This window comes from Lissotriton vulgaris, chromosome 5, assembly GCF_964263255.1.
Source record: "Lissotriton vulgaris chromosome 5, aLisVul1.2, whole genome shotgun sequence".
NCBI classification, from domain to species: Eukaryota; Metazoa; Chordata; class Amphibia; order Caudata; family Salamandridae; genus Lissotriton; species Lissotriton vulgaris.
Window position 1 is genome coordinate 1,831,660,724 of NC_141693.1, and position 18,968 is coordinate 1,831,679,691.

Genomic DNA, 18,968 nt, shown 5'->3' on the forward strand with positions numbered 1-18,968 from the left:
GAGAACACAACACATCAGAGAAGATAAGAAAGTAGGCCTAAATTGTAGAAAAAAGGAAGGTTTTTAGTGCCTTCCTAAACAGGAGCAAGTCAGGGATGGAGCGAAGAGGGGCCGGCAGAGAGTTCCAAAGGGCTGCCGCCAGCACTGAGAAAGAGCGTCCGCCGATCCTGGATTTTTTAAAACGTGGCACAATAGCAAGATTAGATCCGGCGGAGCGAAGAGCTCTGGCAGGGACATAGTGCAAAATAGTCTGTGCAAGAATAGGAGGGGAGGCTAATTTGAGAATTTTAAAAGTTAAGCAAAGAGCTTTAAACTTAATTCTCTGCCCCACCGGCAGCCAATGGAGATCCTGAATAGTCTGACGGACCGAGACAAACTTCGGGAGGCCGACAAGCATCCTAGCCGCCGCGTTCTGAACCCTCTGAAGGCGGGATAGCTCAACCTGATTTAGACCCAAGAACAGAGAACTAGCATAATCCAGCCTGGTGAGAACCAGGGCTTGGACTATAATCTGTCTGGTCTCCGCATCAAAAAACTTAAAAATTGGACGAAGACACTGCAGAGTGCCAAAACAGGTGCCAGCCACACATTTAGTGTGCGAGGTGAAAGAAAGCTTGTCATCGAACCACACCCCGAGATTTCTGACCTCAGTCCCGGGGGAAGGAACGGGGCCTAACTCAGAAGGCCACCATTGATCTCCCCATAATCCACTTTCCCTACCAAAAATAATGACCTCGGTCTTAGAGGCATTAAGTTGCAGTCGATTGTTCGCCATCCAGCCTGCCACAGCTTTTAAAGCTGACTGAAAGGTGGGGGCATCCATGTTGGAGTCGCCGTTGAGTGCCACCGCCAGCTGCGTGTCATCGGCGTATGACACCAAGGAGAGACCAAAACTGTGGGCTACCTCCGCTAATGGCTGAACATATAAGTTAAACAAGGTAGGGCTAAGGGCCGATCCTTGGGGAACACCCTAAAGTATAGGGCGGGAAGCAGAGACAAAAGGAGGTCTGGAAACCTTGAAGGCTCGATCCTTAAGAAAGGAGCGGAACCACTCGAGTGCCACCTCTCCAACTCCTGCCTCCATCAGGCGATGTAAAAGAATCTGGTGAGACACCGTGTCGAAGGCGGCACTGAGATCTAAAAGGATCAGTGCCGCCGTCTGACCCAGGTCCAACAGATTCCTGATGTGCTCCACCACAGCCAAAAGAGCAGTTTCGGTGCTATGACCTACACGGAACCCATTTTGGGAATTATCCAGTATATTCGCTTCCTGCAGGTGAGATGATAGAATAGCATTAGCATGTGCTTCTGCTAGTTTGGCTGGCCAGGGGAGAAGGGAGAAGGGTCGATAGTGTTCAGGCTTGGTAGGATCAAGGGCGGGTTTTTTAAGAATGGGAATAACCGTCGCCTGTTTCCAAGCCTTGGGAACACTGCCCGTACTGAAGGACAGATTAATAAGATCATGCAAAGCAGGATAGCAGCATTCAGCAAGTTCACGGAATTGAATAGGCCTCATGGGGTCGTCCGGGGAGCCGGATTTGACTTTAGTCGTCAAGGCTAGAAATTCATCTAGAGTCGGACTAGGTATAGTCAATAAAGGTTTATGAACCAATAATGGAGAGCTAATCTCCGTGATGGGAATCTGAGAGAATGACCTGTAGATAGCCTCCACCTTTTCGACAAAAAACGAGGCTAAATCCTCACAGTGTGTCATAGACGGTTGGAGAGCAGCAGTGTCAATCCTTTTGCTAGTGAGGTCCTTACACACCCTGAAGATGACCTTGGTGGGGTTTGTGCTGTTCTTTATCTCCTGAGAGTAGAAAGCAGCCCTGGCCGCGCAAATGGCCCGATGATACACTCTAGTGCAAGCCCTATAGGCCGCCTTGAGGTCAGTATCATAAGTTTTACGCCACGCGCGTTCTGCCTTTTTGCAAGAGACTTTGAGTTTTTTAAGAGATTCATCATACCAGGGACTGGAAGGACTAGATCTAGTCTTACTCCACTTAGCTGGAATAAGCATATCTAATGAGTGATTTAGCCACTCACAGAAGCTGTCATAGCCGCGGGAAACTTCAATGGGGGGTAGGGGATGATATTTCATCAGAAGCTGATGAAAATGCTCTAAATTTAAGTTTCTCCAGGGGCGTCTAAAACTGGCTGAGGGGTTGTTTTTAGAAGGGGAAAAGGTAGTGATGATACGGATTTCAATCAGATGGTGGTCAGTCCAGGCCATAGGTCTAGGATGGAGCGCTGAAATATTCGTAGCGAGATTCGTCAAGACGGGATCTAATAGATGGCCGCCTGTATGAGTTGGTGATCGTACCATTTGGATCAGTTGGAACGCTTCGAGGTCAGCTAACAAGCTCTGGACCGAATTGGAAAGTGGGGCATCCATATGTAAGTTGAGGTCGCCAATAATCGTAAAGTTGGCAGTTTTTAAAGCTAAGGAGGAAATCACCTCCGGGAGGCTTTGACGAAAAGCGACATCAGGACCAGGAGGCCTATAAATTAATAAGCCCGTAAATGTAAAATGGGAATTCACTGAGATGTTAAAAAACGCACTCTCGCAGCCTGCTATGGTGATAGGTTTCCAAATGCAGGGGTAGCAAGTTTTTACCGCAACTGCAATACCTCCACCTCTAGCCTTGCGAGGCAGAGAGTGCATAGTGTAACCCATAGGAAGGGCTAGATTAATGACCGCCATGGACTGATCATGGAGCCAAGTTTCCGTGAAGAAAAAGATGTCCGGATCATCATCGGTAATCAGGGAGAAAATTTCTTGGGAGTGACAAGACAGCGATCTAACATTCAAATGCATAATTTTAAGAGTAGATTGATTAACTGTGCTTGCGGTGTTGTCAGGATGATTGTCAGCTGGGGGCCTCGGCTGGAGACTCTTAATAAGCAGGGGCATAGGGAGTTTAAAAGAACAAGTGGGGCACTGAAAAGGTCCACTTAGAGGATCCAAGGAACCATGGCAGCTGTCACATACCTGGTGTCGTAGTAATCGCAGGTCCTCAGAGGACATCATCCTGAGGAAGCCAGAGTCCCCTGCCCTAGCCCTGCCTTAGCGCTGACGGGCGCAGACGGGCAGGACTCTGGTGAGACTCAGGCGTAGCGAAGGCGCGACCGCTACGCTAGACCGCTACGCTCCAAGCGAGCTATAAGTAGGCGAGTGGCGGTAACAAGCGCTAGCGCGCTAACCCCCAGCAAGGAAGGAACCAGCCTTCCCAAGATGGCGTCGTCGTCACGTCGAAAATCACGTGACCCAGGAACCCAGGAATCCAGGAGCCCGGACCCGCTAAGCAGCGGTGCTGGAATTTGTATTATATGCGGTAAGGGGCCAGGGGGGGTCGCGGCAATAGCGGAGTAAAATCAGGGCAGAATACAACACAAAGTAACAAAGATACAAGAAAGGGTTTTTAAAATGTGAAGCGCGAGCCACAGCACAGCGCTATTCAAGATATCGCTCTAAGCGCTCTATAACGCGGTGGTCACCTTCTCCAGGCTGACCCCGAGTCAAAACTCACCTTAAGTAGGCGAGTGGCGGTAACAAGCGCTAGCGCGCCAACCCCCAGCAAGGAAGGAACCAGCCTTCCCAAGATGGCGTCGTCGTCACGTCGAAAATCACGTGACCCAGGAACCCAGGAACCCAGGAACCCAGGAACCCAGGAGCCCGGACCCGCTAAGCAGCGGTGCTGGAATTTGTATTATATGCGGTAAGGGGCCAGGGGGGTCGCGGCAATAGCGGAGTAAAATCAGGGCAGAATACAACACAAAGTAACAAAGATACTCTCATATTTGCGAAGACACTTGTGCACAAAGAAGCTTTAAATGCATTTGCATTACTAAATACCTAAAAGTATCAACTGTATTAATGAAGTGAAAGCTTTTTTTGCAGATAGCCTGTTTCTGCATTGTGTAATATCGTACACCGAGGTAGACTACTGAGGCACTTACTTGTTATCACTGTTCTACCAAATTTGCTTGGGTTTTGGAGAGTTAAAGCTTAGATGCAGCTCACAAAGCTGTGAATGTAGGCTTGGTTGGTGCCAGGAGCAACATAGCTATGATAGTGGGCGTGTAGTGTTTAGATATTTACATCGTTCTTTGGTCCTTAAGTGTCAACGTATATTAATAGTCCTAAAATTCAACTATAAAGGATACTTCACCCACCAAGAAAATATTGTTCAACAGTCTTTACATTGAGACCATCATGTTTTCACCTTAGATGACTTGTGATAACAAGACGGAGGGCATTGCTGTGGGGAGGGGGGGGGGGGAAATGCGACATCGCCGCAGCAGGGGGCGGAGCGGACCGTGAATAGTGTGAAGCAGCAGGGGCCTTTGAAGTGAAGCTAAGCTTCACTTCAAAGGAGTGGGAGGAGTGCGGCTAAGGCAGAGCGCACGCTGGGGGAATCTTGTGGGGCGGAGCGGGAAGAGCTGCTGGGGAACAGATGGCTGACGATTTGATGATGTGCACACGCATTTTAGGTCAATGCGCTTGTGCATTGACCTAAAAGCGCACGGGCAAAGCATCAAATCGCCAGTCTAGGTAAGTCTTCCTAAAGCCCCTATAGTCTCGCTCCGCTCAATGCGCATGCGCATTGAGATGCGAGACCTAAAAAGGGTCATTTATTTTTGGAGCATCTACTTTTTGATGCTTTTGTCAGCATGTGCGACTCAGTGCTGCTATACTGCTCACTGACTGACTTAATATGGCAGCCATCTTGGAACAGTAAAACAATTCTATAATATGCAGAATACCAAGCCAAAATGGCAAAGATGTTTATAGTCAGAGCGCAAACAGCAAAGCAGCACACTGGAGCGAGCTCTGACAAAAGCACGAAGGAGGCTGACCCAAATCCCTTTTAAGTAAATATAAAACACAATATATTGACCACGAATGGAGCAAGTGCCATTCACATCAAATCTAGAATGGACTTGACCATAAATATGTCATCAAAGGCATAGTCTTGGCTAAAAATGAAGGTAAATGCAGGGGAGGGATGTGGGAGGGTTGTGTCCATAAAGCGTTATGTCACTTGAGCTGATGCGGGCTATACATGGCATGGCCTAAAGGAGAGTGGCGTACAGCGAAGGCACACCCATTGAAGGCACATCTGTGGCAAGGAGTGGCCAAGAAGAGCAGTAAGAGGATGGCTAGCACAGTTGTTTTTTAGGAGGGATGAAGTTTGCAGAACTGTAATCACTCAAAGTGTGTCAGAAGTAGTAGTGGCTTAAGGGGGTAGCATTGCAATAGGGGTGGACAATAACGCAGAGCAGGCTACAATATGAGGTGTCCCTAAGAAAGGAAGCATGACTTGGGCTAGGCAGCCCAGGAAATGTAACAAGCTAGCAACAGTCTCAGGGATCTCCAAAGTGGGATAGGCCTAGATGGGAACTGCAGGGTAGGGATTTATGCATAGGCACTGGAAGTAGGGGTGAGGAGGTGCTGCAGCACCTCTAAAATAACCATGCTGAAGTTTAGAAGGTGAATGGCCAATAAAGATGTGTTTACATGTTGTGTATATCTTGTTTGATTTGTTGGGTCTTCAATGACAGAAGCCAGATATGAGGCTACTCTTCATACAAGTTTCAGCTTTCCCTTTCAACTTGGAGACTGGTGTTTACTGTCTTTTCTCTGACTGCGAAGTGAGAGGATTGTGTAAACCAAACTATGTATCACACGACAAAATGTAAATACCTGTAAATGAGTTATACACCTACCCTTCTCTAACCAAATAACTGAACTACATAGCCACCACTCAAATTACTTAATATTTCACTATACTAATTTTCAGCACTAATCCTTTATGGGTTCCGGAGTAGCGTGCTACTCGCCAGAAAAGCGCTTAAACACCCATCAAGGGTAACAGGTGCTATATGAATACAATTCTTTCTTCCCCTTCTATCCCACCGCTATTCTTCTAAAATAACTGACTAATATCCACCACTCAAATTACTTTCATATTTCACCATACTAATAACTAATCGTTTATGGGTTTCCAGAGTAGCGTGCTTCAACACCCCATCAGGGGTAACAAGCGCTATATAAATACAAACCTTTTTTCCTCTTCTATCCTTCAGCTATCCTTCCAAATCCAAATAACTGACTAACCTTTCCACCACTTAAAATGTACTTGCATGTTTCGCTATACTAATTCAACACTAATCCTCTATGGGTCCTGGAGTAGCGTGCTGCGCGCCGAAAAAAGTGCTTTGACGCCTCGTCGGGGGTAGTAAGAGCTATACAAATGCAATTACAATACAATACAATATAGCAGCAGTTAGTAAAGCACAAAGGAAGCACATTCTTTTTGTAATTCTCAAGTGCAATGGAAACAAAACTTTTAATAGGATCACAAAAAATGAAGATCCTTTAATTGGTGATACACAAATAATAAATATTTCTTGAAACCTGATTTCCGCAAACATAATCTTTTGTGAGCTATATAGTTTTATCAGTAAATCTGCTTGTCTGTGCAAATGAAGCGCTCTTATCGATGGTACATGTGCTGTGCAAAGGGCAGTGCACTCCACGCTCTAGTAATATATTTGCCACGCTATGTGCCACACCCTTGCTCTTTGTTTGAGACTTGGGTGTTTCACAATCCCTACGACTTCAGTGATGTAACATTGATGCCAGCCCCCCCTCACCCCTCCCCTGGAAGTGGTTGTGCCTCGAAGGAAGACTGCACCTCAACTGTGCGCTCCGGGTGTCACACCCGCCTTTAGTACTTTGGCCACTGGATTTCACCTGTGGTTCTCAGCTTCGCCTTTCCTCGAGTTGCCTTTATCGCCTCCTCGTCAGCAGGCCATAAAGAACTCTGTAATTAACATCACATTTATGCGTCAGTAAAGAGATATGTGTTCGCTTCCATCCGATGGTAAAGAGATAAGGTCAATCTTACCGTCGCCCTCGCTGCTCGTGCTTTCTGAATTGTAAGTAATCGCCATAGAAGCGCGCGCTCCTCGGCAGCGCCTACCTCCTGACGAGGAGCTACACTCGCCAGGGTTCCTTCGACTCTTCCTTCTGTTTTAGATTAAACAGCACCGGTGCATGCATAAGTCATGTTGCTCTCTCACGTGCACACGGAAGCTTCTTTAACTAGTGGTACACGTGTCCTTCGATTAAGAATGTTCTATCAGGATGTCTTGTCCCTTGACTGCCTGGACTACATTTTAGCATGCAGACACGCGGTGGGCGTGTCTTGTTTTCACACCAATATGGCGTCCTCGGACTTGTCCCTGCAGGCAGGTTTCTAGAGCACCACTGCATCAAAATAAATATCTTCTTACCTTCGTGATGGTGCGCCTTCTCTACTTGTGAAACATTGTGTAAAGTATTTTCAAGGATAAGTTATTGCACCTGCTTTCGTTTCATACGGAAATGTTCAAAAATATTATATTTTCGTCCTCGAGTCTCTAGAAAATCCATGGGAAAAAATATGTTGGCTGCCTGAGGTTGGCTTTAATCATACATGGTCAGAGCTGCCGACGTTGGACCTGGGGACCCTGGTTCGAGTCTCGGAATCGGCTCAAACATCCTGAGATTCTGGGCAAATCACATTATCTCCCGTGCCTATCAAAAATGATTGTGTCTTTGTGTAATGTAACTGGCGCTCATCGAAAGCCTCCAATACCTTCGTGTCGAGTTCTTCTCGCACTAGAACACTGCAAAAAAAAAAGATATATGACAGTATCAACCTGCGTGTGACAAGAACAAAATCAGACACAAATACACATATATGGACTCTTGTCTTTAACTGTTTATGGTTTGTTCTTTGTGGTCTCCAATATCAGTTGTTACCATCGTCAAAGGGGGGATGGGAGACATTATCAACAAGAAATGCAATGGCCACACATACCCAGAATGCTCCTCTGCATCGGTGTCTGTTAGACCATGAGCGCGCGCCTGCTTTCAGCATCCGTGTGAGCATAAGGACATCACAGTCCGTGACCCTGGGGCATAAGAAGCAATACGGGGTCACACTTGGGGTGGGGGGTGTCCCATTACTCTGTCGGGTGTGCAGTGGCCGAGGTCCTGGCGCTCCGTGTGCCCACGAGATCCTGAGCTCGAAAGCTGACCAGAGCCCCCTCTGTGTGCCAAGTTTGGACCATACGGACGCTGACTATGGGGCTGGGGCGGGGCCAGCTCTGACCCCCTTCACCCACAAGAGGCTTGACGGAAATGTAAACCATTGACCCAGCCTCATCATTGGAAACTGGGCCAAAGAAACAGCCCTACCTCCGGCAGCCTGACCCATCACAGCGCTGACCTTGTGAAACCGAAACTGCGACTAAAAAGCTCAAAATGAATGTGGAGCAGTGAGGCTACCGCCTCGGCACACAAAACTCACCACTGCCAGAAGCCATCTGACAGACAAAGACTCTGCGACCTGGGACAGGGTCAGCTCAGTTTCTCCTGAGTCCACCCTGTGCCCAGGGGGAATACATTTACAGGATGTCACCGTGTTACTGGCTCCTGGAGCTTGTGGGTGGCTAGCCTCGTGTACCAGTAGCCACTGAAACCTTAGATGACCACAACTTATGGGCTTCAATATACCGCAGCCCGATGGCGCCCTGGAAACCCAACACAAACTTCAAGAAATCAAGACACCTGGACTTGTATTCACTTCGTAACAGTGAAAGACTTGTAATTGGACTTTTCCCATTTTTTCTCAAATATAATCACATAAATGAGACAAAGCTCTGAGTGTAGGATAAGTCACTAACCCTCCCCACCCCCTCCTTCGCTCCACCAATGAACAGCTCCTGTCCCCTGACCCGGGGCTATCCAGGGTCCTGAAACTCTGTGTGCCAACACTGGACCACCGCTTCCGAAGAGAAGTGGTCCGCAGACGCGAACCCGGTAACTCCCCGGACGAGAACCGAGAGGCGGAACAAAGATCCTCCGGGAAACTATACTGACTATAACAATCCGCTGGCCACAGCTGCAAAAATAATAAAGTGCTTTTTAATCTAGAGTAGATCAGTAGAAAGGTAGTTATTAAAATTCGATGTGTTTCTAAGTAATGGCCATGACTGGACATTCCTCATTCTTGTGTGTGTGATGATTGTGTGTCACGGCCTGGCTCACGGGAGGTGACCAGGCCGTGACTGCTCTGCCCAGCTTCCCTGGAGAGTCCAGGAGGCTGTGGAGAGGCCCCAGTTCCCAAATTCCCCGGGGGGGCCCAGGCGGTAAGTAGCCAGTGTGTAATGGGCTTAGTTAAGGAAGGAAATTAGCTCCCTGGGTGCTGTTTGGATTACATAATATAGCACTAACCAGGGTTCAGTGGGCCCATAGGGCCTCTTGGTCCCGGTGCCACTGCACCTGCTGCACAACTGCAAGCTACGCCGCTGCCTTCAGGTCTAAAACCACCCACCAGGAGCCCCGTCAGCTGGATTCTCGGCTACGCTCACATCATCCCACCAGCCCTTGCACCCACAGCACCAGGGCCAAGCTGTGCCAGCCACAGACACCCAGGGTCCGCTCTCTGGTCACTGCCCCTGCAGACGGGGTCGGAAAGCAGAGGTCGCGTTTTACTAGTTGTCAGATTTCCCATGTTCCACTTGTCCTTCCTTGCTATTGGGGTTGTAATGCGCCTTTCCAAACTCAACCCCAAATGCCTATAATAACACAGAATTCTGACAAGTCGTTTGGAACTCTTCCCTTCCTACCCCAGAATAAGAAGACTCCGAATTTCAGCAGCCCTGAAGTTCCTCCTAAGCCCTCTCAATGGCGCACGAGCACACGGTGCGCAGCGCAGAGGTAGCAGCTGGGAGTCGAGCTCGGTAAGCGGAGCAGGCCAGCAGCGCTGAGATCAGGTTTCTCCGGTTCGGGACATTCACCACTTCCGCTGGTGTTTACTCAGCCAGGAGTGGCCCCGCTTCGGGTTAACCTTGAGCGAGTGCCAGGGGGCGGAGGCAGCCCAGGTACACAACACCCATACACCTGCTCCGAGGCACACACACCGGCCGGCGACTTCTCCCGCACAGGTAGCACGGCTGACGGACCACGACGAGCAGCAGAGCCAGCCCGGCAGCCTGGGGGCAGGCCGTCCCTCGCTGAGGGCCCCTCTACCTGAGGGCCCAGGTCGGTGGGTGCGACAGGTGCGCAGAAGTCGAAGTACCCGGGAAAGGAGAGTGGCCGGGACCTAAGGGCAGCGCCGTGAAAGGTAGGTCCAGAGGCCCTGAGTGGGGGTGCCCGGGGCGGCGGGCCCAGTTGCCAGGCCCACGGGCCGGGTCCCTTACAGGAGCCATGAATGTTTCATGGCCCCAGTCTCAGGTGACCGGCCGCATCTTGAGGGCGCCGGCTCTGGAATGCGCCCAGGACCGGCCCGGCCGGCGGGTGACTCGGGCGCAGGGAATGCGCTGGCCCAGTTGACGCGGTGTCCCGACGCCATCCCGCATTCCTAGGCGCTGACTCCCCGGGTCACCCTGGGTGCCACTCCGGGAGCAGGGAGAGCCTGCGGGCACGAGCACTGAGGTGTGTGGATGAAAGAGCGAGCCGAGGAACAGGTGTCCGGACACGGAGCCCCAGGACTGACGGACAACAGGGGCTGAAGCGACACAGGGGCAACCCCCCCCCCCCCACACACACACATACTGACTGACGCCAGGGGCAGAAGCGACACAGGGGCATCCCCCCCCCCCCCCCCATACTGACTGACATCAGGGGTAGAAGCAACACAGGGGCATACCAACCCCTCACACACACACCCATACTGACTGACGCCAGGGGCAGAAGCGACACAGGGGTACCCCCCCCCATACTGACTGACGTCAGGGGCTGAAGCAACACAGGGGCATACACCCCTACCCCCCCATACTGACTGACGTCAGGGGCAGAAGCGACACAGGGGCATCCCCCCCATACTGACTGACATCAGGGGTAGAAGCAACACAGGGGCATACCAACCCCTCACACACACACCCATACTGACTGACGCCAGGGGCAGAAGCGACACAGGGGTACCCCCCCCCCCATACTGACTGACGTCAGGGGCTGAAGCAACACAGGGGCATACACCCCCACCCCCCCATACTGACTGACGTGAGGGGCTCAAGCAATACAGGGGCATACCAACCCCTCACCCCCCCATACTGACTGACGCCAGGGGCATACCAACCCCTCGCACACACACCCATACTGACTGACGCCAGGGGCAGAACCGACACAGGGGCATCCCCCCCATACTGACTGACGTCAGGGGCTGTAGCAACACAGGGGCATACACCCCTCCCCCCCCCCCATACTGACTGACGTCAGGGGCTCAAGCAATACAGGGGCATACCAACCCCTCACACCCCCCCCAGACTGACTAACGCCAGGGGCTGAAGCGACACAGGGGAATCTCCCGCGCCCCCCCCCCACCCCATACTGACTGACGTCAGGGCCTCAAACAATACAAGGACATCCCCTTCCCCCTTCTCCCCCATACTGACTGGCATCAGGAGCTCAAACATAGTGCTATGGGCTCCCTGATGCTGACCGACACGAGGGGCCAAACCAAACATAGGGGCATTGACCCCTGCTACTGACTGACACCAGGGGCTCAAGCAAACATAGGGCCACAGAGCCCTACTACTGACCGACACGGGGCTCAACCAAACATAGGGGCCTAGGCATGCCCCCCCCCGATACTGACTGACATCAGGGGCTCAACCACACATAGGGGCATGGGCCCCCCAATACTGACTGACATCGGCTCGAGCAATTCAGGGGCATACCGCCCTCACCCACTCCCCCTCATACGACTGACACCAGGGGGTCAAGCAAACATAGAGGCATAGAACCCCCAATACTGACTGACACAAGGGGCCCAACCAAACATAGGGGCATAGAGTGCCATTACTAACTGACACCAGGGGCTCAACCAAGCATAGGGGCATAAACCCCTGCTACTGACTAACACCAGGGGCTCAGGTAAAAATAGGGGCACAGAGTCCTACTACAGACCAACGCGGGGCCCAACCAAACATAGGGGCCTAGCCTACCCCCGATACTGACTGACATCAGGGGCCCAACCACACATAGGGGCATGGCCCCCCCAATACTGACTGACATTGGCTCGAGCAATTCAGGGGCATACCCCCTCACCCACTCCCCCCCATACGTCTGACACCAGGGGGTCAAGCAAACATAGAGGCATAGAGCCCCCAATATTTACTGACACAAGGGGCCCAACCAAACATAGGGGCATAGAGTGCCATTACTAATTGACACCAGGAGCTCAACCAAGCATAGGGGCATAAACCCCTGCTACTGACTGACACCAGGGGCTCAAGCAAAAATAGGGGCACAGAACCCTACTACTGACCGACCGACACAGGGCCCAACCAAACATAGGGGCCTAGCCTACCCCCGATACTGACTGACATCAGGGGCTCAACCACACATAGGGGCATGGCCCCCTCAATACTGACTGACATCGGCTCGAGCAATTCAGGGGCATACCCCCTCACCCACTCCCCCCCATACGTCTGACACCAGGGGGTCAAGCAAACATAGAGGCATAGAGCCCCCCCAATATTGACTGACACAAGGGGCCCAACCAAACATAGGGGCATAGAGTGCCATTACTAACTGACACCAGGGGCTCAACCAAGCATAGGGGCATTGACCCCTGCTACTGACTAACACCAGGGGCTCAGGTAAAAATAGGGGCACAGAGTCCTACTACTGACCAACGCGGGGCCCAACCAAACATAGGGGCCTAGCCTACCCCCGATACTGACTGACATCAGGGGCTCAACCACACATAGGGGCATGGCCCCCCCAATACTGACTGACATCGGCTCGAGCAATTCAGGGGCATACCCCCTCACCCACTCCCCCCCATACGTCTGACACCAGGGGGTTAAGCAAACATAGAGGCATAGAGCCCCCAATATTGACTGACACAAGGGGCCCAACCAAACATAGGGGCATAGAGTGCCATTACTAACTGACACCAGGGGCTCAAACAAGCATAGGGGCATTGACCCCTGCTACTGACTAACACCAGGGGCTCAGGTAAAAATAGGGGCACAGAGTCCTACTACTGACCCACACTGGGAGGAACCAAACATAGGGGCCTAGCCTAGCCCCCCGATACTGACTGACATCATGGGCTCAAGAAAATATAGGGCCGTGGACTTCCTGATACTGACGGACACTAGGGGCCCACAAAAACATAGAGTCATAGACCCCTACTACTGACTGACACCAGGGGCTCAAGCAAATATAGGGATACAGAGCCCTACTACTGACTGGCTCAACCAAACATAGGGGCATAGACCCCCAATACTGACCGACGCCAGGGGCCCAACCACACATAGGGGCATGGGACCCCCAATACTGACTGACATCAGGGGCTTAACCACACATAAGAGCATGGGCCCCCAATACTGACTAACATCAGGGGCTCAACCACACATAGGGGCATGGGCCCCCCAATACTGACTGACACCGGCTCAAGCAATTCAGGGGCATACCCCCTCACCCATTCCCCCCCATACGACTGACACCAGGAGGTCAAGCAAACATAGAGGCATAGAACCCCCAATACTGGCTGACACAAGGGGCCCAACCAAACATAGGGGCATAGAGTCCTACTACTGACCAACGCGGGGCCCAACCAAACTTTTGAGCCTGGCCTAGACTCCCCCCCGATACTGACTGACATCAGGGGCTCAAGAAAATATAGGGCATGGACTCCCTGATACTGACGGACACTAGGGGCCCAAATAAACATAGAGGCATAGACCCCTACTTCTGACTGACACCAGGGGCTCAAGCAAACATAGGGGTACAGAGCCCTACTACTGACTGGTTCAACCAAACATAGGGGCATAGACCCCCAATACTGACTGAGGCCAGGGGCTCAACCACACATAGGGGCATGGGCCCCCCAATACTGACTGACATCAGGGGCTCAACCACACATAGGGGCATGGCCCCCCCAAATACTGACTGACACCGGCTCAAGCAATTCAGGGGCATACTCCCCCTCACCCACTCCCCCCGATACGACTGACACCAGGGGGTAAAGCAAACATAGAGGCATAGAACCCCCAATACTGACTGACACAAGGGGCCCAATCAAACATAGGGGCATAGACCCCTCAATACTGAATGACACAAGGGGCTCAACCAAACATAGGGGCATGGGCCCCCAATATTGACTGACATCAGGGGATCAAGCAATACAGGGGCATACCCCCCTCAATCTCCCCATACGACTGACACCAGGGTTTCAAGTAAACATAGAGGTATAGACCCCCCAATACTGACTGACGCCAGGGGCTCAACCAAACATAGGGGCATAGAGTCCCATTACTGACTGACACAGGGGCTCAACCAAACATAGGGGCATAGACTCCCAATACTGACTGACGCAAGGGCTCAACCAAACATAGGGGCATAGATCCCTCAACACTGACTGACGCCAGGGGCTCAACCAAACATAGGGGCATAGAGTCTCATTACTGACTGACACCAGGTGCTCAACCAAACATAGAGGCATAGAGTCCCAATACTGACTGACGCCAGGGGCTCAACCACACATAGGGGCATAGACCCCTCAATACTGTCTGACGCCAGGGGCTCAACCAAACATAGGGGCATAGACTCCCAATACTGACTGACGCAAGGGCTCAACCACACATAGGGGCATAGATCCCACAACACTGACTGACGCCATGGGCTCAACCAAACATAGGGGCATAGAGTCCTCAATACTGACTGATGCCAGGGGCTCAACCAAACATAGGGGCATAGACCCCTCAATAGTGACTGATGCCAGGGGCTCAACCACACATAGGGGCATAGACCCCTCAATACTGACTGATGCCAGAGGCTCAACCAAACATAGGGGCATAGAGTCCCATTGCTGACTGACACCAGGGGCTCCACCAAACGTAGGGGTATAGAGACCCAGTACTGACTGACACAAGGGGCTCAACCACACATAGGGGCATGGCCCCCCCAATGCTGACTGACGCCAGGGGCTCAACCACACATAGGGGCATGCCCCCCCCCCAATACTGACTGACACCGGGGGCTCAAGCAATACAGGGGTATAGACCCCTCAATAATGACTGACTCCAGGGGCTCAACCACACATAGTGGCATGGACCCCCCAATACTGACTGACAACAGGGGCTCAAGCAATACAGGGGAATACCCCCCCCCCCTCAACCCCATATGACTGACACCACAGGCTCAACCAAACATAGAGGCATAGACCCCTCAATACTGACTGATGCCACGGGCTCAACCGAACATAGGGGCATAGAGTCCCATTACTGACTGACACCAGGGGCTCAACCAAATATAGGGGCATAGACCCCTCAATACTGCTTGACACCAGGGGCTCAACCACACATAGGGGCATAGACCCCTCAATACTGACTGATGCCAGAGGCTCAACCAAACAGAGGGGCATAGAGACCCAGTACTGACTGACGCCAGGGGCTCAACCACACATAGGGCATAGACCCATCAATACTGACTGACTCCAGGGGCTCAATCACACATAGGGGCATGGGCCCCCCAATACTGAATGACACCAGGGGCTCAAGCAATACAGGGGCATACCCCCCACAACCCCATATGACTAACACCACGGGCTCAAACAAACAAAGAGGCATAGACCCCTCAATACTGACTGATGCCACGGGCTTAACCGAACATAGGGGTATAGAGTCCCATTACTGACTGACACCAGGGGCTCAACCACACATAGGGGCATAGACCCCTCAATACTGACTGATGCCAGAGGCTCAACCAAACATAGGGGCATAGAGTCTCATTGCTGACTGACAGCAGGGGCTCAACCAAACATAGGGGCATAGAGACCCAGTACTGACTGACGCCAGGGGCTCAACCACACATAGGGGCATGGGCCCCCCAATACTGACTGACACCAGGGGCTCAACTGCACATAGGTGCATAGACCCCTCAATACTGACTGACGCCAGGGGCTCAACCACACAAAGGGGCATGGGCCCCCCAATACTGACAGACACCAGGGCTCAAGCAATACAGGGGCATAGACCCCTCAATACTGACTGACGCCAGGGGCTCAACCACACATAGGGGCATGGGCCCCCCAATACTGACTGACACCAGGGGCTCAAGCAATACAGGGGCACGCCCCCTCAACCCCATACGACTGACACCACGGGCTCAACCAAACATAGGTGCGCACTGCCCCCGCCTCAGAGTCAGACACGCCAGAAGCGCATGGGTGCACTGCACAGTCCCAGAAGACTGGCGAGAAAGCGGGGTGCTCACCGGAGAGCCCCAGATCCACAGTGCTTCCATTAGCCTGATGCAGCAGCTGGGGCGTGACACAGACCCCTGCCACCCCAACCTCACAGGGGCCCCTCTGCCTTTCAGGGCCCGTTCAGTCAGGGACAATTGTAATTGCATTTATGTTCCGCTTAATAGCATTAACGAGGCATCGAAGCTCTTTATCTGCGCGATATAAGACCCAGGGGCCCCTCTTCGCGTTCTGCAGAGGGGCCCTTCATTTTGCGTGAAGCCACTGTACACCACTTGAACGAGACATGGGACACTGACCCCTAATACTAGAAATAAAGCAAAATGCACACGAGGGGCATAAATATCGGGGCGCAGGGCACAATACTAGAACTAGAGCTACTGACCAGGGGACCAAAAACAGGAACATAGAAAGCCAAAACTGGCCATAAAGTAAGATACACACAGGGGGTCCCAACAGAGCCAGTCACAGAATACCCCAGTTTAGGGGCACTCTGATGGGCTGGACCCACATATGGGGTAGATTAAGATACAGCCCCAGGAGCCTAAACATGGCGGACCGGAGCGCCAAGGGCAGGACAGACTGAGATACATTGCCATGACCTTAACGTGGCCCCTAACCTCCGGCACCGGACACAGGCTTGTGGGATGAACTTTACCCCGCTCCCCTCCCCCCCTAGCCTCAGGGGACATTTCCACACGCCCAGAAGGCTTTGACTTTCTGCCAGCCAGAGACATTCCCGGGACTCCGGTTTATCAGTGTTTGGGGCACTAGCCCAAGGAGTTAAAGATTTAACAAGCACTTCTTTCATTCTCCAAGTGGGAAGGGAAAGTCTCTGACTGAGAAAGGCATGACCCGGTCCTCTGGGGCGATTAATGGTTAACCCGGCTGTGCTCATTGACACGGTGTGTACAGCCCGCGTGACGCAGCCTCGCAGCAATAGAAACTGAGGCTCGTGCCAGCCGCCGAAAATGAGGTCCAAGACTGGCGACAGAAACTGGGGCCAGGACCCGCGGCAGAAACTGGGGCCCGGGGCCAAGACCAGTGACAGACACTAGGGCTGAGGGCCAGAATCAGTGATAGAAACTGGGGCCCGGGGCCAAGACCAGTGATAGAAACCCTGGGCCCGGGGCCAAGACCAGTGACAGAAACTGGGGCCGAAGGCCAAGGCCAGTGATAGAAACTTGGGCCGAAGGCCAAGGCCAGTGATAGAAACTTGGGCCGAAGGCCAAGACCAGTGACAGAAACTTGGGCTGAGGGCCAAGACCAGTGACAGAAACTGGGGCCCGGGGCCAAGACCAGTGATAGAAACTGGGGCCGAAGGCCAAGACCAGTGACAGAAACTTGGGCTGAGGGCCAAGACCAGTGACAGAAACTGGGGCCCGGGGCCAAGACCAGTGATAGAAACTGGGTCCGAAGGCCAAGACCAGTGACAGAAACTTGGGCTGAGGGCCAAGACCAGTGACAGAAACTGGGGCCCGGGCCAAGACCAGTGACTGAAACTGGGGCTGGAGGCCAAGACCAGTGAGTGAAGCTGGGGCTGAGCCCAGGACAGTAACAGAAATTGGGGCAGGAGGCCAAGACCAGTGATAGAAACTGGGGCCCGAGGCCAAGACCAGTGACTGAACCAGAGGACGAAGACTGGTGACAGAAACTGGGGTCTGGGCCACGATCGGCAACAGAACAGCTACCCTAATTCAAGGACTAATGAAACTGAGGCCTGCAGCCAAGACTGACCAAAGAAACAGGAGTGGTGTGAAGCTTCCTTTGGTGCATCGGGTACAGTGATACCAGGGCTCAGTGGCCTGAGGGCCCACTGAACCTTGATTTTTGCTGTATTTCACAGTTCAGACTGGGGGTCCCATTTTCTTTCGTTCTCTGGGCACCATGACACACGGCCCTTCTTGTCGTAAGCCCGGACCTGCGACAGACACTGTGGTTAAGGTTAAGACGGACTATAGAAATTTAGCCCCTAAACAGAGACTAGTGCCAGAAACTAACAGACGGGCCGATGCAAAAGACTAGAATCGACTGCTGAGCCTGAGAACTGATGTCAAGATCTGCATAAGAAAATGAGGCCAGAGACCAGAATAAGTGGAACACAAAGGAGGCTCAACTCAAGGCCAGCTTCAGAAACATGGGCCTGAAACAGGGATGTCTTTCTAAAACTAACTGATTCAAAGATCAACCAGATATGCTGAGGCCTGAAGCCAAAATCAAACAAAGAAACTGAGGGCAGAAGTTAGAACCGGCTATATTTAAGACCAGGTTGGAAAACTAAGGCCCAAATCCAAGATCAGACAGATATACGAAGGCCTGCAGCCAAAACTAAAAAACTGAGGACTTAAGATAGGGCTGTATTTAAGACTTAGGACCTAATTCTGATGCGTTTAGGAAGGCCTCCTAACAGCATTTGCTCCCTCCACATCGGATTGGGAACTTGTCTATCCGACCGACTCGGAAAGGTTTCCGACCGACCGAGTATGATGCGAGGTAGGTGTTAGGAATATCCCAATCCCAACCCAAAGGCATTTGGAATGACCGAGCCGTAAGGAGCAGAACCGTAGAACCGTAAGTCTCTACGGACTGCGTTTCGAGTATGATGCTGGATTTGGACATCCTTTCTGAATCCTGCTGGCCGACTCGAATCGGCAGACGGAATCAGACCGTGGGTCCCCCCTTGTCAGCCATGCA

At 52.1% G+C, this 18,968-nt stretch overlaps 1 protein-coding gene across 1 annotated transcript in view; it reads left to right on the forward strand.

Annotated features, from left to right (window-relative positions):
• The first annotated feature begins 10,051 nt into the window (after window positions 1-10,051).
• The window catches only part of PRR15L (proline rich 15 like), a 68,016-nt gene continuing 59,099 nt past the window's right edge, over window positions 10,052-18,968 (forward strand). Inside the window, exon 1 of the mRNA XM_086924288.1 lies at window positions 10,052-10,181. The gene's annotated coding sequence lies outside the window, so the exon portion shown is untranslated. The remainder of the gene's footprint in view (window positions 10,182-18,968) is intronic.